Consider the following 23791-nt stretch of genomic DNA (forward strand, 5'->3'; position numbering starts at 1 on the left):
AGTGCTAAAGGCAGACAGTGTATCCAATTCTTTTGGGTCTCCTCAACTAGCTTCCTAAGTTTACTTTTGTGGGTACCATTGTACCTTTCCACCAGTCCTGCTGACTGTGGGTGGTAGGCACAATGGTTCTTTAAGGAGATACCAAAAAATCTCCTAAGTTGGTGGATTGTCTGGTTTTTGAAATGTGTGCCGTTGTCACTATAAATCCTTTCCGTAATGCCAAATCTAGGGATTACTTCTTTTATCAGGGCTTTCGCCACTGTTGCTGCATCCGGGTTTTTGGTTGGAAAAGCTTCTACCCATTTGGAAAACATGTCTACAATAACTAAACAAAACTTTTTCCCTTCACGCTTATTCAATTCTATGAAATCCATACAAACAGTATGGAATGGATACGGTGGTATAGGAAAACTTCCTTGCTTGGTTTTAAATGCCCCTTGTACATGATGCTTGTTACAAGTATGACAAGCTGCACAAAATTCTTTTGTGTAGTTTGTGTATCCATATGTTTGGAATATTCGATTTACTAACTGTACCATCCCCCCTGTTGAGACATGGCACTGCCCATGGCTCAACAAAGCTGCATATCTAAATAAATTAGACAGCAATATCGGTTTTCTTTCTTTGGAAATGTACAGTCCATTCTCAAGAATTGCACCTCGTTTTACCCATTTTTGTTTTTCTGCTTTTGTAGTAAGCATCTGCATTGTTTTAACATGTCTAAATCTAAAATCTCAGAGGGTTGTAATTCCTCATTTAAAAGTAAAGTTTCTGAGTCTGAGGCTGCTTGCTTTGCAGCTGCATCAGCTCGTGCATTGCCTTCAAATCTTATCCTGTTGTTTTGTATGAGCTACACATTTACAAATAGCTACTTTGGTAGGTAACTGAATAGATTCTAATAACTCCAAAATAAATTGCGCATGATTAATAGGTTTTCCACTAGATGTTATCATTCCTCTATTTTTCCATTGTTGTGCAAATACATGTACTGTAGAAAAAGCATACTGATTATCAGTATATATGTTCACACACTTGTTTTTTGCTAAAGTACATGCCCTCGTCAAAGCTATCAATTCTGCTGCTTGTGCAGATAAGTTATGTGGTAAGGATTGGGCTTCTAGAATTTCACTGTCTGTAACCACTGCATACCCCACCAGGTTCTTCTCTGTAGGACCCCTTCTGCATGAGCCGTCCACATAATATGTCACCTCGACATTATCCAAGGGCATATCTGTGAGATCTTGTCTAGGTAAAGCTAACTGTTCAATTTCCTGCAGGCAGCTGTGTGGTGTGCCATCCGCAGGAGTTGGGAGTAATGTTGATGGATTTAATGTCGTACATCGTTCAATTGTCATATGAGGTTGGCTCAGCAGGAAAAAGGTATGCCACTTTTTCTTGCAGTAAAATTATTGCAACTGCATGAGGCACTCTCAATGTGAGGGGGTGGAATAACACCACTGAGGCTGAAGCCTGTACTGCCATTGTGGCTGCAACTACTGCTTGTACACAGTGAGGCAAAGATCGCACCACTGGGTCTAACTGTGATGAATAGTAGGCTATGGGACGTTGCTTGTCCCCATGTTGTTGCGTCAATACTGACGTCATATATCCTTGTTTGCAATCTACGGTCTGAAAAAAACATTTGTGATAATTTGGAAGTCCTAAAACTAATGAAGAAGCTATCAACTGCTTCAACCTGCAGAAAGCCGTTTCTGCTTCGGTTGTCCATTGTAAAATATCTTGTGCTGCCATTGGTGTCTTATATATCAAGTCAGTCAGTGGAGCAGATTCCAAAGCATAATTTGGTATCCAGCTCCGACAAAAATTAGTTGTACCTAAGAAAGACATAATTTCTTTCTTGGTTGTTGGTTTGGGTGCTTGCAAGATTGCTGTTTTTCTTTCCTCATCTAGTATTCTACCTTCATTGGATATTACATATCCTAGGTATCTAACTTGTTTTCTCCAAAGTTGTAACTTACTTTTGTTTACTTTGTGTCCTTGTGTTGCTAAAAATTTCAATAATGCTACAGTATCCTCCCTGCACTGTTGCTGGGTGGGGGCTGCCAGCAAGATGTCATCTATGTAAAGTAGAATTTGACTACCTCCCGGTGGGGTAAACCCTGCCAGGTTGCTAGCCATTTCTTGTGCAAATATTGTTGGACTCTCACAATATCCCTGTGGTAGTCGAGTATACGTATACCTTTTACCCTGAAATGTAAATGCAAACCAATATTGACTATCAGGATGTATAGGTATTGAAAAGAAAGCATTGCTAATATCTACCACAGAGAAATACTTCTGTTGCGGTTCTAAATCATTTAACAAAGTATGTGGGTCTGGCACCGTAGGTGCTCTAGGTATTACTGCATTATTTACATCTTGTAAATCTTGTACCATCTGCCATTCCCCGCTTGCTTTTTTAACAGGAAATAGGGGTGTATTACATGGTGAATCAGGAGATTCTACCAGTACTCCTTCTTTGAGTAATGCTGCTATTATAGGTTTAATTCCTATTTCTACATCCTTTCTCAAAGGGTATTGTCTTTTCTGGGGTCTAAAAGCTGACTTTGGGGTTATTGTAACTGGTCCTGCTGCTCGAATAAGTCCTACATCTGACTTGCCTGTTGACCAAAGAGTTGTTGGAATTTCACATAAGGCCTTTTCTTCTTCTAATAAAAATGTTAATCAGCTGTCCTCGCTAGATTGCAAGTGTACAGCTGGATGTGTCTGTGTCAACCAATTCAGTTTTTGTTTTTGTATCCCTTGTTCTGACAGCTCTAAATCAGTCTGTTTCTCCCATCTTGTTACTTTTTCTCCTAAATCTGCCCATTTGACACTTTTGTTCTTTGTCAAGCTGACATGTGGTAACCGATTTGATCTATACAATGCAAGGAATTCTTGAGGTAATGAACAGCTAACTACACTGTTCCCGTCAGTATCCCAGTACAAAGTACGCAAAACCAATCTACTTGTACAATTTCTAAACAGTTCTTGCTCATATTCTCTATCAGGTCCTGGTGTAGTACAGTAGTATAGAGTACAGTGTAACAAATGCTGTTGACCAGTGTCGAGGGAGGGGGCTGCTACATTCATCAGTTCCTCAGTTACTGCCCCTGGACCAGTCGTGACTAGGTCCTGGCTGCACCAGTAAAAAGTTTCACCCTCTGATCACACTACAAAGGTATCCATTTGTCTCTGTGCCTCCATACCTTGTACAGTTGGAACTACTGCTATGCCAAATATCTGCATAAGGTCCCTGCCCAATAGGTTTACTGGACACTTTGCAGAAACAACAATTTTACTTCTCTGGGTCATACCTGGAACAGGGTCAGTTATTGCTATATCATGGGAAAGTGGTTCCCTGTATAGCTTTCCATTTGCGGCTTTTACTAGTATATAATCTGGTGATTCGGAATGTTCTGGTAACTTGGAGTGGTGTGTCAAAGTCCGTGATGCTCCTGAGTCACACAGGAATTTGACTTCCCTTCCCTCCATCAGAAGTGTAACTTCCGGTTTCGTATCTGCTAAGTAGAGCTCTAAGCTCAATAATGCTAAGTCCAAAATTTCACTTTCTTCATCCTCCATATCTACTTGCACTTCCTCAACTCCTTCTATCACATTTAGATTTGTTTTTTGTTTATTAACTTTTCCTGATGATTTCTGACTTTCACATGATGTATCCTCACTATCATATAGTCAGTCCTCATCTCCCTTATCTTCTGTAATTACCTTTTTGTTTTGCCTACAATCCCTTGCTAGATGTCCCTTTTTCCCGCACTTGAAGCACTCACCTCTCTTTTTCCTCTCTTCAAAATCTTCTGATCGTTTATCAGACTGTTTGTTTCCCTGGGTATTTTTCTTGCCCTTTTTACCTGACTGTAATACAAATACTTCAGCTCCGTCTTCAGCAGTGAAGACTTGCGCCTTCTTTTTCTTTTTACTGTTAAAATGTCTTTCAGCATGTCTAGCGTATTCGAGTAAGGCTTGTAACCTCCCTATTCGATGGTCTATCACATGCTTCATAATGAAGCTACTAATAGGTGCAATGCAACCTTTCAAAAATGCATTTTTCAATTGTTGTTCATATGGGGAATCATTCATTTGGTTCTCAGGAACTGAAATACCGCTATGATTATTAAAACATTCTAATAATCTAGCATAATAACCATCTATTGTCTCATTTTCCTGTTGTATGCATTGATTAATGCAAGTCCAGTCTGCTCTAGGTTTCAATTTCTCAGAGATTTGGTCTGTCAGACCTTTTACTCTGTTGTCTAACTCTGCGTCACTATGTGGGAGTGGTCTAAGCTCTGCATTATGAGGATTCCAGGTGCCACAAATCATGTGCCACTCTGGAACTATAATTTGTCTTACTACTTTTTCTACTTCTTCCACATTCAAGTGGTAACTCAACCTCATGCCTTGTTAATCTTCTAAAAATTTCGTAAAATTAACTTTTGGATGGGGGATTCCCTCAGTAGCCTTCCGGATATCCACCGGTATCCATGGTCTATATACTAAGAGTATTGGGTCCTGCCCTTCCTGTCCTGCCTGAGGATTTGGAACTTCTATAAGTGGGCATATTTCTTCCTCACTCTCATCCTGTAGATTTCTCTCTATTTGGTATGATTCTGTGTCCCTATGTGTTTTACATGTTCGGGACCTAGTCTCAATAGGATCTCTAACAAATGGTTGTGGTCTTGCTGAAACTTCAGGATAACGCGGAGACAGACCAGCCTGTCCACTCGCTTCATATCCTGAAAAGGGTAAGGGAGGGGGCAAGGGAGGAGGAGGAGCTGTTGCTATTACCAAGTTATTATCCTCTTTGTCTAAAAATAATGTTTTTGAATTTTTAAGCTTCTGTTCTCTATGATTTGCTTCCTCAATCCACCTGTGTGCTTGAGGAATGCCTAGTTGGCGTTGCTTTTTTGCCTGACCTCCCGCATCAGATTTAAGCTGTTTAAGGAGTTTAACTAGTGAAGTTTTATCTAGTTTACCATCAAATTCATATTTACTAACCCATTTCGTATAATACCTAACGTTATCAGAACGTTGTAATTGCATGTATTTTGCGTCTTCGGTTAGGGGCGAATCTCGCGAGGTTTTAGTGCACTGATTACCCATGTCAAAGAAAATGTTACGTAACCCTTTTTTATCACGTGATATCAAGTTCTCAGTTCCTGTTCACAGTTTATCTAGAATAACTGCCTACCGTATTCTGTTACCCTGATCTATGATCAAATATACAGTACTTCCTTTTGTCCCTGATCTGCAAAACAAATCTTGACAACAATATACTGTAACCTAGTCCCTGATCTGAGCCTACGGTATTGAACTGTCCAAGTTCCGCTTTTCGGCCACAGATCAGAAAGTGGCCAGCCTCTTTACATGACAATTCAGTCGGAGGTCTTTTCACTCAAGAAGAACCATTTCGGTAACTTCTTCTGCGCAGTATTCGACCACCGATTCGCTCTGATCTGCAGCTTACCAAGGGAATTCCGTCTGCGAAGGACCAAACTGTTAAATAAAATTAAGAATTCAATACACAGGAGGTTCAGATTCAAAAGTTTACTAGTGTACACCAGGAGGCAAAAAACGTACAAGTACAGAATTTTGTCTGACATGAAACAGGAAGCACACAATTTTATATAGGTTTAACATTTAAACTATGCCCACCTTACTGATGTGATATGTCACAGGGCATCTACATCACTTTAGCTTACAGACTTCTATTCATAAAACTGTTGATGCTGTATATTTAAAAAAAACTTTTCCTCTAGATACAATACGGCCTTGCTATCCAGCTGGTCAGACATAATGTCTTTCTGTAAAGTTACTTCTTCAAGGTTTCATATCAGTTCGAATACAATAGCAGCTTCAGTCTTTTAATACACGTCTTTGTTCTCTGTTACACTTTCTCACACAGCTGCATGCTATCTCAGTAATACATATACAAGGCCAAATCATTCCAACAGGAAAGAGCAGAAGATTTTATTATTTCACACATTTAATTTCCTGACCCAGCAGATCGCTAAGCTAGCATTCTGCCAGGGTCAAAGATCAGCTTTGCTTCAAGCCACACTGCAGTTTCAAAACTACTTACATTTACACATGAATTAATCCTTACTGCTATATGATTAATAGAATAAAATGCATTATATACTACTTTGCTTTTAAACTAGCATTTCTCATATATTCAAATACACATTTTTCTAACAATGCCACTGAGTACAGCCGGAGTTTTTTCAATCGGGCTGCATAGGACATATGTTTGAGGCCAGTAATCCTCTTGGTGAGGTACTTTTGTATTCTTTCCAGCTGTTGGAAGTGTCTTGTGAGGTACATCCCAAATGGGGCATTGTACTCTATGATGGGTCTAATGAGTGACAAGTAGAGGGGCACTATAACCTCTTTATTTCTAATGCGAACCCTTTAGTAATTAGATGGGCCACACAGAAGAATTTCCTAACTACTTTGGCAATATGATTGTCAAAGGAGAGAGTACTATCTACCTGGGCCCCCAGATCTCTTATTACCTCTTCTGCATTAAGGGGGCTGCCACCTATGTGGTAATTTGTGGGTGTTTTTTTTTTCCCCAAACAGGATGACTATGCATTTTTTGGCACTTAGCTTGAGGCCATGACTTTGACACTAGGTGTCCATCTCAGTAAGGCCCTTTTGGAGGATGTCCGTGTCAGCCAGAGAGTGAATTATGGCTCCCAGTTTGCAGTCATCGGCAAACTTTGGTAGCCATAGTCCTCCTGTGTTTGCCTGTACTTCTGAGAGGTATATGCTGAATAGTAGGGGGTCTCAGGACCGAGCCTTGTGGGACACCAGTTGTGACTGGTTTATAGTCGGATCTGGAGCCTGCTATTCTTACCATGTGAGTTCTGTCTGTAAGCCAGTTGGCAACCCATCTCATGACATAGGGGTTTATGTTCAGGCTGGTGAGTTTTTCTGTAATACCCTAGTGGGGAATGGTGTCGAAAGCCTTGGCGAGGTCAAGGTAGGCTGTGTGAACCACCTTTCCCTCATCTATGGCCCTGGTAACTGCCTTGAAGAAGTCAACCAGGTTTAGTAGGCATGATCTGCCCTTAACAAAGACAAACTGGGTTGGGTCAACTGTTTGGAGGTTCCCATTGTCTTTGTTAATGAGTTAAATGATGATGCACTCTATAGCCTTGCAGACCAGGCTAGTCAGGCTTATGGGGCGATAGTTACCAGGGTCAGTTTGGAGGATGGCCTAATGGTTAAGGTGTTTGCCTTACAAACACAAGGTGCAGGGTTTGAGTCTCACAAGGGATAATTGGCTAGGCTTACAATGGCTCACAACGGCAGTTAGCCTAGTACTAACCTATGAACTTATGAACCAGGGTCAGTTGTGGCCCCTCCTTTGTGGAGAGGAATAACCATTGCTGTGTGCCATTCTATGGGCATGTAGCCTGTGGAAAGGCTGAGGTTGAACAGCGTGTTTAGGTGGGGGGTTAGTTCATTCTGTAGTTCTTGCAAGACGCAGCCTGGGACACGATCTGGTCCCATTGACTCTGTGTTTTTGGCTTGTGAAAGGGCTGTTTTCACCTGTTCATCTGTGATTTTTGGGACACTACACTTTTCCAGTATTGTTGTGGGCCCTTTTGAAGGTGAGAGGGGGGGTGAAGTTTGCACTGAATTTATCTGCCAGGATGTTGGCAATATCAATAGGTTCAGTATATTTTGTGCTATTTTGCACTAGTTCAGTACATATCTGCAAGTTGCCACTTAGATTCTTAACATAGCTAAAGAAGGCTTTGTGGTTATCTTTTGAATCCTTTGCTATTTTTCTTTTGATGTTAGCCTCGGAAGATTTCATGAGGGACCTTAGCTTCTTACTGATACTGATCAGGGATGTCTTTCCTTCTTGGGATTTGCTTTTTTTCTGAACTAGTTTCCTTCTTCTATTGTATAGTCTGTTTATGGCAGGGGTCCACCAAACTGGTTTCCTTCTCTTAGAGGAGTGAGTCTTGGTTTTACTAGGGATGGCATGATCCATGCATCCTTGTAGGTGCTCATAGAGTGCATTTGTAAAGGTTTCTGCATCTTGGGCAGAGTTATCCTTTAGCGTGGGGGCTGTGAAACTTACCACCTCTGTCTTAAGTAAGGTGAAGTTTGCTTTAGAAAAGTTTTTTTACTGTGGTTTCCTTAGCTGGGGCTGGTGGTGGGGTGTAGACATCCAGAGTGATTAGTTTATGGTCTGATCTAACCAGTGATGGGTTGACCTCTGGTGTGGAACACCTGTCGTCCATGTTGATGATGACCAGGTCCAATATGTTTTCACCTCTGGAAGGGGAGTTTACCAGCTGATCCAGGGCATTTGAGTTGATGAATTCCAGGAAGCACTGGGCCTGGGAGTTTGTACTCAAGTAGTTTTCCCAGTGAATAGCAGGGTAATTGAAATTGCCCAATATCAGGGTGTTCGGTAGGGCCTTCATGTTTTCCAGTGTCTCCAGAAAGGTGGAGTGGTGGTCCTGGGTCAAGGAGGGTGATCTGTAGCAGGCCACAATTTGCATTGCAGATTTGCCCAATGTTAGTTGCACATGGATGATCTCAGAGGTATCATGCTGCACCACTAACCTGGAGGTGTAGGTATCCTTGATGAATATGGATACACCCCCTCTTTTTGTCTTTCGGTCTGTGTCCTGTGGCCGAAACGTGTGGTATGAGTTGTAGCCCAGTAGTGCTAGGGTGTTCTCTGGAGCCTTGAACCAGGTTTCAGTTACTGCACAGATGTCGACGTTCTCCATACTGAGGAGTGCTTTGAGCGCGTGCATTTTGAGATTTAAACTCCTGGCGTTGAGTAGCATAATCCTCAGGTTTTTTTTAATTGTGCTGTTTACGGAGGTGGGTTTGATTTTTGAGCCTTGCCTAAAAAAGGCATTATGGGGGCAGCAAGAGCCTTGACCAGTATTCAAAAGCCTAGGGGTGACAGGTGCAAATCGTCTCTTGCGAAGCAATGCGGCTTATTGAGCATGTCATCCCAGGCTGACAATCACTGGATCCCCTTTGAATGACACCAGACGCTTAGCCAATTGTTGAAATTGATAATTTTTTTCTTTATACTGAGGTATCATTCTTGGTGAGGGCAGGATGCTACTCAGGGTCAGGGTCATACCAGCCTGGGCTACATGATCAGAGAGCTCTTGCATTTCTCTTTTCATGAAGTCCAGGTAGGTACGTCTCAGGTCATTCACACCAGCATGAACAATGACAGAGTCATATTTGTACTTGTTCTGGAGTGACCTGAGTGCTTGTGTTATGTGGCGGATTCTGGCTCCCAACAGGCAGTTAACAGTAACCTTCTGCTTGTCCAGCCTAGTGAGTGGGACATTAGTGTGCCTGACTATAGAGTCACCTATTACTAGTGTATTAGGTATGTTATTTCGCCTTAAGGGCTGTGATTGTGCGGCAGACTGATTTTGTGTTTTATGTGTTGCCTGGTTTGTGATGGGAGGTGCACGTTGTTTGGATGTCTGTTATGGAGGTCTCTGATGCTTTTGCAGGTTTGTATTTAGAGCCTCCAAGTATGATTTTGTGTATTTATGTGTATATTTTGCCAGTGCTGTTTTAGTAGGTCTGTGTGCGGCTGGAGGTGTGGTGCAAGTGTTAACCTTCTCCTCTTGACTGTCTGTTCCAGTCTTGGGTGGAGACAGCTTAGCTTCCAGTTTGACTGTATAATTGCATCTCTCGCATATGTTAGTGTTTTGTGGAAGGAGGAGAGGGTTGTCTGTGTACATGAGGCAGTTGGAACATTGCCTCAGGATACCCAGATTCACCAGCCGGACTGGAGAGTACACCTGAAATTGCCCTTTGGTCATGCCTGAATAGCAGGGTGAGCTGCTTAGTCGCTTGGTTGGTGAGGGGTGAATAAAGAGCCTTGCCCTGCTGGGCAATCAGTGTCAGGGTATGTTAGTGCTTGCTATTAGGTCTGAGCAAGTGCTGGGCTGTAAGATGTTTTTTGAGTGCTTAGGTTGAGAGTTAGAAAAGTTTCAAGGGAAAAACTAAAGAGGAGACTTAGTGGAGCTGGGAATAATTTTACCGTAGCTAACCAGTGCTGCCAGTGCGCAAAACCGTGCAAAAGTGTTTTTTATAGTAGGGAAATGAAAGAGATAGAAATTAGCCCAAAATGGCCAATAAACTACTAACTTCTGGGCTGGAACCACTCCTCCAGGGACAGATAGGTTGCTCAAAGCTCCCCTCTCTCAGAGGTGAACAGAGAAACTTCCTTCTATCCAAGTAAGGTATGGGCAACTCAGAAACTAGTATCACAGCCCTGAATTCAGCACTAGCCTGAAAACTGGACTATACTAGCTTAAAAAGGTGGGAAACAAGGAATTTTTTTTTTGTTTTTTTTGAAAAGATAAGGCAAAAACAGCGAAAAAATACACTTAAAACAGCTTTAAACTACTACAAACGATCAGAAAAGGCTATCACACTTTAGTGTGTAGCCTACAACAGTTAAACACATTATATAAACAAAAAACAACTTTTTAAAAGTGCAGGCAGTCAAATAAGTACAATATGTGAAAAAAATCAAGCTTTTAAATTTGAATAAATGCTGGAAAGTCTGCGTTTAGGTGGAAAACAGTTAAGTACAGCAAGAAAGTACAGAAAACTGATACTTAATCACTCCAAAATCTCTCTTCTAAGCTAGAAGGCTTGTATTAGTTTAAGGCTTTATAGTGCTACCCAGTAGGTTAGTTACAGGAAAGATGGGAAAGAAGCGCAGATGTGGTTTTTTATACCCTCTTATTTTCCCTTTAGTGCTCTGCAGTTGCCCTTCTTCCTGTTCTATGAGATTCACTTTATTCTGCAATACATTAACATGTGATAATGCTTCTATATCATTCATATTACTTCCTTCCCATATCTCATTCTATTTTATTTCTACATTGTCTTTAAACTCCATTTTCATTTTATCCCACTCACTAGCTCTTTCTTTTGAAGAAATGTTTGCCTTCCTTAACAACTCTTTATTCATTTCCACTAACCATTTCTTAAATTCCTCTCTTTTTAATGGGCAAATAGAAACGTGCCAGCATCTCAGGTTTCATACAATACATTGCGTCTTTATCTTAGTTTTAATGATGCATGATCTGAAATAGTTATAGGATTTGTGTGTCAAAGTCTGTCTGAGTTGCTACTACCAAATATTCTGATATACTCCTTCAGAAAACTATCCACTCTTGTTATATTTTCCCTACTAAGCCCCCTGATACATTCTCACTATTTCAAACCAAGTTCCAGTCCTCACCTCTAAAAACTATTCCCTGCTGTAAGCTCATTATTTGTCCCAAAATTATCTAAAGTTCATAATAGTAGGTTTGGGTAGAATATAAAAGCAAGTCAGTGTAATCCTCATCCGCTCCTGCCAGTAACCCCTTACTGCCACAAATATGCCATTATTGTCCCTTTTCCTCTTTTACCATTACTGAAGCCCCTTTAAAAATCAGTACTGCCACCCTCTATTTCCTTTGTCTGATATTCTGCTAAATATCTACCCTGAAATCCTTTCTTAGTCAACTTCACATGCTCACTTCTATTAAAATATTTTTCTTGCAACATTGTTATTTACACACTGCATTTCTTGACATAATTCAATACTTTTTGCTACCTGTAAGACAGCTTGAATTCCATTTCTATGAACCCATTTATTTATTTATTTATATGGACAGCATACCCATTATGTTAAAAAAGTTGTTACTTTCACCTATTATTCATGACTGTTGTTTTTAATGTATATGTACAGGCTTTAGCTTACATTCACTCATTAACATTTGGCAGGCTGAACTCTAATGTAGTTGCTTCTTGTCATTTCCCATGTTACATATTTCAAAACTTTTTACTTCAGTGAAAACACTCAAAAATAAATAGATTTTCAGAACTTCCATCCCATTTTAACTTACAATAAACCTATTAAACTATGTCCACTATTACAAAATGAGGTTTACCCCTCCAGATAGGACCAGCTGCCCAAATCAACAACTGCACCCACAAGCATTATCTATTTTAAAATTAAGGTTCTTCATGTTAAAGTCTGAGTACATGCTTACACTGATTGCTGCCTTTCATTTTAGTATCTATATTCTCCTCCCAGATGTGAAAAACAGTTGGCATTCTTTCAGTAAAAATTAGCTTTTAGCCCTAAGAAAACATGCACTCGTTACCTTTAAATAAATAAATAAAATAATATGTGCACTGTTGTATTAAATGCATTAAACTATTAAGGATGCTTGAGAGGCAACTACTTGTTTATCTCGCTCACCTCCCAAAGTTTCAAACTTCATTTATTTTTTTTTACTGAACTACCTGCCAATGTACCTTAACATGTTACACAGTGTTGAGAGAAATTAATGGAATACAGAGTGGTCAGAGTTCTAATGAGTAATTGCTTGCACCTGCAAATAGACTGTCTCCAATTAAAAGCACTTTGCAGGTGCATGAAGTAATCCTTGTATAGTTCATTCAGAACACATAGTACAGATTTCTCATGGTTACTTGCTTGCATCTCTGAAAATCTTGTCTCCCACTGATAGATTTGCTAATGTAAACAAAATAACTAACGACTTGGCAAATATAAGAAAACTGTCATTCTTCATGTTTTCTTATCACTTTGTTTTATTTTTGCAAACCTATTTGCTTAACAATGTGTCTATATGTTACACCAATGACATTAATTTAGATATCTACCAAGATAAAACAAGGGAGATCATTATTTTAATTATACATACTAGGTGATTAGGACACTTCCATACCCTACACCTCATCAGCCTAAGATCACAACATTATATTAACTGTAACTTTTTTTCCCCTGGTCTTACTCACATTGATACAGAGAAAGCCAGGATACACTGCAGCTTTAAAATTACTTTCTTCCTTTAATATCTTTAATATATGCAGCAGTCACTGATAAGATTCACCTACCTCATACACCATGATTGAACCCTATAGAAAACTGCTTTATAATATAACATTTAATTATGTTGGGATGATGTGAGGTAGTGCCAGCTGTGCTGGGGGAGTAGGGCAGTGCATGTGTAACAGATGCCAGTATAGCTTGCTGGAGTTTTGCAAAGAATTATATGTCATTTGAATATCAGACTGATTTGTACAGATGCTTGTGTTAAAAATGTATCAACAGTGGGTCCTGCTGGACAGAAAAGAAATGTACATGTATGCCAGACTGTATTGTTGTAACTGATGAAATGCATATATTTTAACAGAGAATACTGGAAGGGAAGGGAAGAGAAGGGGTTAAGCTCAGCCCAGCTATCCTTTTGAAAAATAGCCTGAAATTAAATGACTTGGTTTAGGCTATAAAAATTTTATCTCACAGATCCGAATGCAGTAACAGATGTAATGTCTGTGAAAAGCCTGGTCTGGGATCCTGCTCTATTGTCCTTAGTGACAAACTAATTGACACCCTGGAGTGACAGAGAATGGCTTGTTAGTTTCTGCAGGAAGGGTGGAAGTGTTGGAATTGTTTTACAGTTTCCAGGTGCTGTAATAAACCTTAGCTAAAGTTCTATGTGTGTATGTGACACATCAGTGCCAGGTCCTGGCTCAATTTCTAGTGAGAGGATAGTGTGGGGATCCACAGAGTCAGGTGACCAAATGTGATGTCATTATGTAGCCAGCACTGAAACTGTATGTGAATACTAGTGAGAGATGTGAGGAATGCCCTTTTTTTTGGACCTGACAAGATACTCATCTACTTTCATCTTGCCTTGCTTTAGTAAATAACTAAGGAATAATAATTCTTCACTCAGTTAGAAAAACATAGTGAGATTAGCTAAGTGTTGTTGTTTTCTGCATCTGAGTCTTTCCGTCTGTGTTGTTTTTTATATTTCCTGTGATTGAAACTCTGGTGTTTATTGCAAATAGATATTTAGTATGCTAATTTTTTTATTATTTATTATTAAATATATCTAAGCCTTTCAATGGCACTGGTCTTTCAGACAGTATTTAACCTTTGAGAGTACTTGCATTTATTTAGTGGCACTGTGACTCCACATTCCTGAAAGTCTTGCTGCTTGGTTAAACACTACCATTTGTATAAGTATTAATTTTACTAAGTGTAATTGGGTACCCTAGTAAGAGCCTTAAAGTAGCTGTTTCAGGTGGTCTGGTGGCAGGAAATTTACCTTATATTCTGGGTGGAGGTGGCAGAGTGGGTAAGCTTTGCCTGCTTTTCTCGTGTGTGTGTGTGTGTGTGTGTGTGTGTGTGTGTGTGTGTGTGTGTGTGTGTGTGTGTGTGTGTTTGTGTGTGTGTCTGTGTGTGACAGCTACTCTTTACAGGGTCACAGAGGTCTCTGATTTCACAGAGAGGGTGGTGGAGTATTTGGCTTGGAACACCAGGCTAATGACTCAGCTCTATAGTGGTCAGCAGGGAGTCTTATTTGGGACCTGGAGAGGAAGCCCAGCTCGTGGACTGGAGTGTGTATTACCTGTGTGCTCTTAAGGGAAATTGTACTTGGTGTAGAGAGCTGCATCTGAAAATACTAATGTGTATCTATTTTTCTCATGGTGAGCGTTCCCCACAGGTGTCAGTAGTGAGGACTGAGGCTGGTTGAAGGGACATCACATATGTCATGAAATGTTATACAAATAATAAGAAAAACAAAATGTGTTATTTACAATTACATCTTCAGTCCCTTCAGTGTCCTTCTAAACATTAATGGCATAAAGTGTGGTAAATGCTTTACATTTCACCCACCAGTTTAACACAGTCAACAAAATTCCAATCTTTCACAAGCGCTCCTTATCTATTATTTATTTATTTGCCTTTGCTTACCAGGAAAGTCTGACTGGGTAATACCCATTTTCAGTGGAGGCCATAGGAGAAAAGCTTAATTTGCTTACATTGCATTATACTAAGTTAAACAAACTAGGTATTTAACCTTCAGTAGAAAGACTAATCATCAGTGAAGTGAAACTATACATATATAGCTTAAAGACTGTGTGTTGGCACTTTAATTTAAAACTTTATAATTAGACAGGGTGACTGGGATATTGTTAATAACTGTAACAGATAGTGTCTAGTTTGAAACACTAGAACAGATGATTGTCTGGGAATTCACATTATCTGGTGGGTGCTTATAAGACATGATACAGGAAAGGGGCTGCCAATTTGTGAAGAAGAATCATACAATAGTAACTTGAAAATCTTGCTTAAATGGATCCTGGATTGTAGTACTTTAGTCTTAACTATTTTGAATGAGTACATGTATGACATTATTTATTTATTTATTTATTTAGATGACCAGAAAGTTCCAACTTTGCCTAGCCCATTTTCAGAGAAGGCATAAGAAGGAAAGCTCCAAAGAACTGAAATACTACAATGGGAAGTTGAAAAACTTGAGAATTTATAAAGAAATACAAAATTACAATATACAGAACTGTATAATAAATATGATTTGCTAAATATTAAGAAAACATAAAAATAGGAACCAGAGCCATGGCATAGAGGGATAAAGCCCTAACTATGGCCATGGAATCAAGGGTTTGATTAGCTGCTAAGACATTTGAGGAGCTGGAAGACAAGGATAGGTATGCCTATCCTGGGGGCGGAAGGAATGTTCATCTCAGTGCTTCATGAGGAGAGGCATGGTCTATAAAGAGGGGAGTAGCTCTTGGATAACTACTGGATGAGCTTAGGGGAGGGGGAGGGACAGGATAGTAGACCATAATGTAAAACTCTCTTCCCCTCGCAGAAGCAGTTGCTGGTGAGACCCAGCTCAGGACACCCTTAGGGTCCATGCCAGCCACAGTCTGAAAAAATCTGTGTTAGTTTAGAGGGATGAAAGGAGGGGCTGACATTAAATGCAGGCACTGGAGTAGAAGTCCAGAAAGTATGAAGCAAGGAGGCTGGAACCAAAAAAAGAAGAAATGAAGGAAATAGAAAAATAGAAAGAGAAAATTAGAAATAGATTGATTAAGCATACATGATGTAAATACATATGTAAAATTTATCTAAACAGAGTAAAGTGCATGATTGCATGAATATTGGTGGATTTATACAGTTAAAAATCCAAAAAGCAAAGAAAACAATACAGGAATAATAATAAAATGGATAATAAAAAAATAAGTAAATGGAGACCAAGGGTCTTGTGGGCAGAGAAGCAAGCGTAAAAGGGAGCTGTATTGTGTTGGGAGAACAAGCGGAGAAGGAGATGAACCGAATGGTAGTGGCTTTAACCCTGCAGATACCCCAGGAATATTTTGTGGAGATTTACAGGAAGGTGGTGTGTCTAATCCTGACGTGAATCAGGCACCACAAGGCGTTCCTTTTCAGGTACTGTTGCTCATAAAAAAACAATGGAGATGAAAGACTGGCTCCAAGTAAAATTTTGCTTTAATACTAATGACAATAGACCACAAGGTGGTATAAATATGGACACTTTTAACAGAAAAATGGACAATTTGTTTAAATTAATGCATAAATACAAGACTATTGTTATAGAAAATGCATATTTGAATGAACGTCTAAAACGTGATATTGTTCCTAAAGGGCTTAGGACTTGGAAGTACCCCAATAATGTGCAAGTTGGATCTATTTTTCACAAAGAATTAATAGGGGTATTTAATAGATGTGGTTTGAATATTGGCAAATTGATTATTGAAGAGAACAACAGGAATTTAGAAAACCTTCAAGCACAGATTGATGCTCTCGATGTACTTATTAAGGATGATTTAATGTTTGAAATTGAATTAGAAAGACAAAAATATTTTAAATTGAAGGATGATGTTGATATTATATGCAAAGTATTGGTGGATAGGAAAATGGACAAACTAAGGAGGGATATCCAGGAATATGAAAATCAGGTCAGTTACCCGAAGCCCCCAGCTTACAGAAATCAATATTATAATAATAATAATTATTATAATAATAAAAGGGTGACGGAAAAATATACTGAATATGAAGATGGTAATGAAGGGAGTAGAAATGATTATGATGTTGAATTTCCCCCCCTTGATAGGCCTGTGAGAGAGAGATGGGAAGAAAATAGAGGGTATGGAAATTTTCAGAAGCGGGGGGGGAGAAGGGGAAGGGGGAGACCTTTGTATTAGAGACCCCCCACCCAGAAGAAATTATACCTGATATTGAAGTAATAGAGAATAAAAATACCCTAGGAGGGTTTACCATATATAATTTTAATAGTCTTGTGTTAGATGTCCATTTTATCCTTTTGTGTTACTTGGAGCTAATAAACTTGGTGGATTGTTTTAGCCTGCATTGTCCTTCGCTTTCGTTTGCTTTGTGGAATAATAATAAAATGTTACAAATTGGCATAGGACCATGGGAAACCATTACCCAGTAACTAATATGTTAGAAGGTTGCTAATAATTCATTAGAGATTTATATATTTACAAGTTCATGTCTTTGTATTGACAGCATAGTTGGTAAGTGTGTCACAACAATAGGGAAATGGTGCCAGGCAGTAGGTACTACAGGAACTTAAAACAGAAGTCAGTTAAAGAATCGTAAGTCATCAGAATTTTTTTTGAGACTCACAGAGATAGTGTAATAAACTAAAGTACATTTGCAGCAATAGTAACAGAGTTTACTGTAATTAGACAAGGAAGAGAGATGAGAAGAATTCTGATAGAAAACCTGATTCTATCCAGGGTGAAGGTGTGAAAATTTAAACAAGCATATAGGCAGAGAAGAGGCAAGATAGTGGAAGGTGGAGTATCATCTGGTCAGATAGTGCCAGAGGAAAAGCAGTAATTTTGGTTTCCAGTCACGTGAGCCCCACAAGCCTTCTTAAAACAAGGCTGGAGGAGATTTGATGGACTGCACCAGGGAGTCTTTTCCAAAAATTTAAATCGCAGATAAAGACTGTGGTGTCAACATTTTATATGGGAAAAAGAAGTTTGTGGTTTTACATGTAATTAGATTTAGGGTTTTGAGATGGACCACACCATTCTGTGACTGCTTTTAAAATTGCATAATTTGAGAGGAGTAGAGTATACCATAGGTCATTAACAGGTGAACCATAGTTAGGCAAGACTCAAACTAAAGCTATCTGGCATATTTGTTGCATGCTTGCTGTAGCCCACTAGATCAGCAAGAGCTCAGATTGGTGAGGCTGCAGAAGACATGGAAGAGACTAGGAAGCAGATATGCCTTAGCTATGCAGTTGCTGCAAATTCAGCCAAGATTTTTTCTTCACAACAGAGACATCCAAGTCTCAGGTCTGTATATAGGAACATATATACAAATATGCTGGTACAGACATATTTTAGAGTTTGTTGAAATGCATAATAATATGTTTTCAGCATTGTTTGGGGAGATGATATTACCCAGGGAAAAGATCATAACTTCATCTTTAGTAGCATTAAGGTGTTGACCAGATTTAGTTAGCCATAAAGACTGGATGTCTGGAAGATGCGGTCTTATATCAATGAGGCTGGTGGCAATACAAAATATAGTGAAGTCATTAGCATAATAAAAGAATTGGATTGAGCATGCTAAAGAATCATGCTACTGACAATGATGAAACAGGGGAGATGTCCAAGGACATAAATATAAAAGATGCCCAGTGGAGAAAGCGTGTCATTCCACATCACTAATTTTTTTGTCCTCTGGATAACTACATTGCCAGCTGATGGATTCTAGCTGGAGTCCAGACTCAGAGAGACTCTTTATTAGATGAATTTAACCACATCCAAGTCTTTAGAAAGATTGAGAAGAATAACACCAGTACAGTAACCAAAATGTAGCTTTTTCCTTAGCACACTGATGAAGTCTATGGAGGCAGATTCTCTACTATAACCTTCAAAAAGCCACATTAAGGCAGTGATGGGATCTTGTTATCAGCGATATCATTCAAGAGTTGTCTGTGTATACATTTTTCAAGTATTTAAGACATAAGTGACAAAAATATAATGAGTTAATAATTTTAGAGGTGGCAAAGCAGTCTTCGTAATGGAAAGGGATGACAATGACCTTTTTACAACTTTGTGGAATACAATAGGTAAGGATGTAACAGTTGATATGAATGACTACTATGTAAGCAATAGTATCAGCTAGCAGTCTAAAAAGAGAGAGACAGAGAGAGAGAGAGAGAGAGCGAGAGAAAGAGAGAGAGAGAAAGAGAGAGAGAGAGAGAGACCCATATAAATAATGGAAAGCCCTAAAGTCCTCACCATTGGAAAAGTGTGTGTCAATAAGGCTACCACCTTAACTTTGGCCATCACTCCAACATTCAAATTTGCATTATATCCAAAAAATAAGTATTGAAGACTGAGGCCAATATGAACCAAAGAAGAAGCCCTGCTCCATCTTGTCAAAAGTTATACCACTATCCCAAAAGTCCCATCATCAATTTAGTGGGTAAAGTGAGCCAACAAAAGATCTTGGACACAATAATAGGTTGAATCTATGGATGCAGTGCTACCCACTACCTAATTTCAACCTAGATCTGGATTAAGGAAATATCAACAGAACTGACAGCATGAACCTACCAGTTGGGATTATATCATCCATTAGTTTGATGTCTGAGGGATCCAACATAAAGATCATAGATGAATCTCTAAAGGCCATTAACATAGTCACTATAGTTACTTTCAATGTACCACTATAGCCACAGATATATAGAACTAAACAGAGAGCAATAAAAGTATGCAAAAGCAATTTGAATGATCTGACCTGCAGTGTGTTATCTGTGTTTTTTATATTAAACAGTCTGTTTTCCACTTCGCTCATGCCTAACTACTTTTGTTATATATTTTGAATTTATTATCCTTTGGCTGAGCGTTTACCCAGATATTGGTTGGATTATTTGTTCTTACTTTGTTTATCCTTTACATTCCTGCCATATCTGTGGGTGGATTATGCAAGATACGGTGGATATAGAACTTGATTATGAGCCCCGAGGTGTAGACCTGGGCTCTACAGGACTTTTGCGGAAAAGGTTTGAACAGTATTTGAGCTGTTCTACTGTCAGCTCGTGGCAGCTTGGAGATTCTGAACGTATCAATGATGACAGCAACGTGACAGCGAACCTGGAGAGGTTACAGCAGTCCTTGGATGCTTTGGAGAAGGATTTTGGTCGGCTTAAGCGTCTTCAAACGCAGCGTCTTCATTTTCAACATTGCCTGGATGTTAACATCGTACCGAGAGGGTTGAGGGTTTTTAACATGCCCAATCAGGGCAAACAGTATCCGGAATTGCTGTCCAGGTGGCAGCGTATAAATCTAGAGGTGAGAAGACAGTACCTGACTTTATTAATTGATTTCTTTGGTCCGGAGGAATCTGCGCTTATTGAAAGTATAAAAAAATCAAGAGCGTTCTATTTTTAACTCATTTTCAAGTACTTTAGTAAAACCCCTGTTTGAAAGTTTATTGGATGGGGTTTTGGCATTAGAACGTAAACTGCTCCAACAAAAGAAGAATAAAATCTACAGGGACTTAAAAGATTTTCGGCTAGGCCAAGTATTTATTTGGCCGAGGCATGGACAGAACACTACTGAGTCTCTGTTAAATAATGTATCTAAATCTGAATTCTCTGCTGTAAATAATACTAGAGTTGGTGTAGTTGCTTCAAAACAGGCTACGGTTAACAGTCATGTGCATGCTGATATTACCAGCGTGATAAGTAATGATATGGTAGCTAAGCATACCCCATTAGGTAAGCAACCTGCAGATATAACTACACCTGCTGTGAATGATTTAACTACACCTGCTGTTAATGATATTCTAGCTAGTGATACAGAGGATGTTATTAGTTTAACACATATTGATAGTGATGAGAGCTCCACTATTGTAAGTAACAAAGAGATGGTTGCTGATACACAGAGGAACTTGTATCCTGTGATACAAGTTATGAATAAGGGTCTTCCATCCCGGGTAACTATTGATGACGGGGTAGTTAGGTCTAAGAATGCCCCTCCTAATATACATGCGTTGGGCAGTGATATTTCTTTTCCACTACCAGTGAGAAAAGAAAAAGGCCCAAGGAGAGGCAGATCAATGAGCAGGACTCGACACAAACGGAAAATGTCAGACGATTTTCAACCACACCAGACCATAGAAAAGATGTGGAGGAGCAAGCTCAACTAGATTTGAACCCTGGTTTACTGAATTTACCTGATGTAGGTGAATCACTGATATGCAATATTTCCAACTATGCACTATCTCCATATGAGATCAGTCTTTTAAATAAAGGCTTGAATTTCATTCCGAGCTGTCGTAGTAATTTTACAGACACTATTATTGATCTTAGAATGTTCTGCCGCAATTTGATGCTTAAATTAATATATAATGGTAATGATGTGAGTATCAATGAAAATATAAGTGTTATGGATAGACCCATGAAATTTAAGCGCTTGAGTAATTTTGTCCCCCAACCACATCCATTGGTTGAAGCTTATATGAAGTTGACGGAAGACGATCTATATGACTATTTCAATAATGGTAATAGTTTTAGGAAGAGAGGTAATTTGACTAAATCTGAAAGGGAGAGTCTTAAACATTTGCAGAATATGCATTCTTTAGTAATACGACCAGCAGATAAAGGTGGTCAAGTTGTCTTGATGGGCAGTGAGCACTACTTGAAAGCAATGAATACCCTCTTATCTGATGTTTTTTATAAATGTGTGGGTGAGCAAACGGTTAATGATACTATTTCATATGTATATAATACCTTGCTAGATATGTTTAAAGGGAATATCATAGATCAAGAGCTCTATGATTTTCTACTGATTAGAACCCCACTAGTACCTGTTATTCAGGGGCTCCCTAAAATACATAAAAATAAGAATGACCCACCAATAAGACCTATTGTTGCGGGGCAGGGTTGGGTAACCGAACATTTATCGGTCTACGTGGAGAAGCATCTACGCCCTGTGCTTAATGGAGCTCCAACAGTACTTAGGGATTCCAAACAATTTCTATTGGATCTGTATGGGTGTTTGGATCATTCATGTGATATAGATGACTTAGTGTTTGCTACACTTGATATTCAATCCCTTTTCACTGTATTACCGAATGAAATAGGTATCATTTATATTACGGACTATCTTATAGATCATAGTGATTACTCGAGAATACAGATTGATTTGATTGCTAACTTCTTAGAGCTTATATTAGAGAACAATATCTTTACATTTAGGGATAGGTTTTTTCAACAGCAAGGAGGGGTTGCCATGGGAACCCCGTGCGCCAATAGCTATGCAAATATGTTTTTGGCGCAATGGGAGCATGATGTTCTTTTTAAAATCCATGAATTTGAAGAAAACGTACTCTTCTATCGACGTTTTGTCGATGACGTTTTTATCTTATGGAAGGGTGGTATAGACGAACTTAACTTTTTCCTTGATAGGATTAATCATTTGACCCCCTACTTGAAGTTTACTATGGATTATTCCCTACATAGGATAACATTTCTGGATTTGTATGTAGAAAAACTTGGCAATGGCCTTATCAATACTGGTGTGTTTCGTAAGGAATGCCACCATAATACTCTATTATTACGCACCAGTATGCACCCTGGGTATATTTTTAATAATATAATTAAGGGGCAGGCAATGAGAACTTCAAGATTGAATGCCAGAGAGTTAGGGTTCAATAAAGAGGTGGCAGACTTGAAGCTTAGATTGCTAGCAAGAGGGTATGATTCTCGTGAGATTGATGACAATTTAATGAATATTAGAGAACTTAGATCAGGCCGAGCAGCACCCTATTTTGGACCTATTGTGACCTCTGATGTAAGTATTCTGACTGACCGACAGGTAAATGTCAAGATCTCCCTACCATATACCACTGACCATCCAGCTATTAGAGACATTCTAACCAGGCATTGGTCTATTCTTTGTACAGATGAGAGTATCCAAAGGGTGGTTGGAACTAAACCTAGGTTTCTTTTCAAGAATAGGCTTAATTTGAGGAGGATGCTCTACTATCCCAGGTTTTCTGCAGCCGTTGAGGCTGTTAGTTCAACTAAACCATGTGGAGCATGTAATTATTGTGACTTAATAGACACTGATACACTGTTCTTACACCCCGATTCAGGCACTACCTTCTATACTACTGTGAAAGCCAATTGTAATACAACTAACTTAGTTTATCTTGCAGTGTGTCAAGTATGTAGAGCTTTCTATGTTGGGAAGACGAATCGGAGACTTAGGGATAGGATACGTGAACATCAGTACCACATAAGGAAAGGCTCTACTTTTAATGCCTTAGCTAAGCATGTTTCATCATGTGGCAATGATCATATCTTTGGCTTCAGGGTTCTTGAATTGATTTACCCAAGCATTAGACGAGGTGATATTACCAATCACACTGAGGATAGGGAGAGTAGGTGGATCATTAGATTAAGAGCTGATAGGGGGGTCGGTTTGAATGAGAGAGCCTCTATCAAGCCGACTTTGAAGAAACATAGGAACATTTATTAATTTTCGTATATATCTTTTGTATGTATTTATTAATTTTTGTATATATTCTATGTTGATACAATGATATTATTTATGCATTTTGGTTTGGGATTTTTTGGATCCTGTGAGTATAAGGCTTTTGGATTTTATTTTTATTTTTATTTTTATTCTACTAAAGTTAGGAGTTTATCTAACATTAATATATATGTATGTATAATACACACATATATATATATATATATATATATATATATATATATATATATATATATATATATATATTAATAACTTCATTTTTATTTCATATGTTGTGTGTATTTGTTTTTGTTATTTATTCTGCCTTTATATGGCTATTTTTATTCAGATGGATCTTAAT

Source organism: Protopterus annectens, chromosome 1.part0, assembly GCF_019279795.1.
Source record: "Protopterus annectens isolate FY-2018-M chromosome 1.part0, PAN1.0, whole genome shotgun sequence".
Lineage (NCBI taxonomy): Eukaryota > Metazoa > Chordata > Ceratodontiformes > Protopteridae > Protopterus > Protopterus annectens.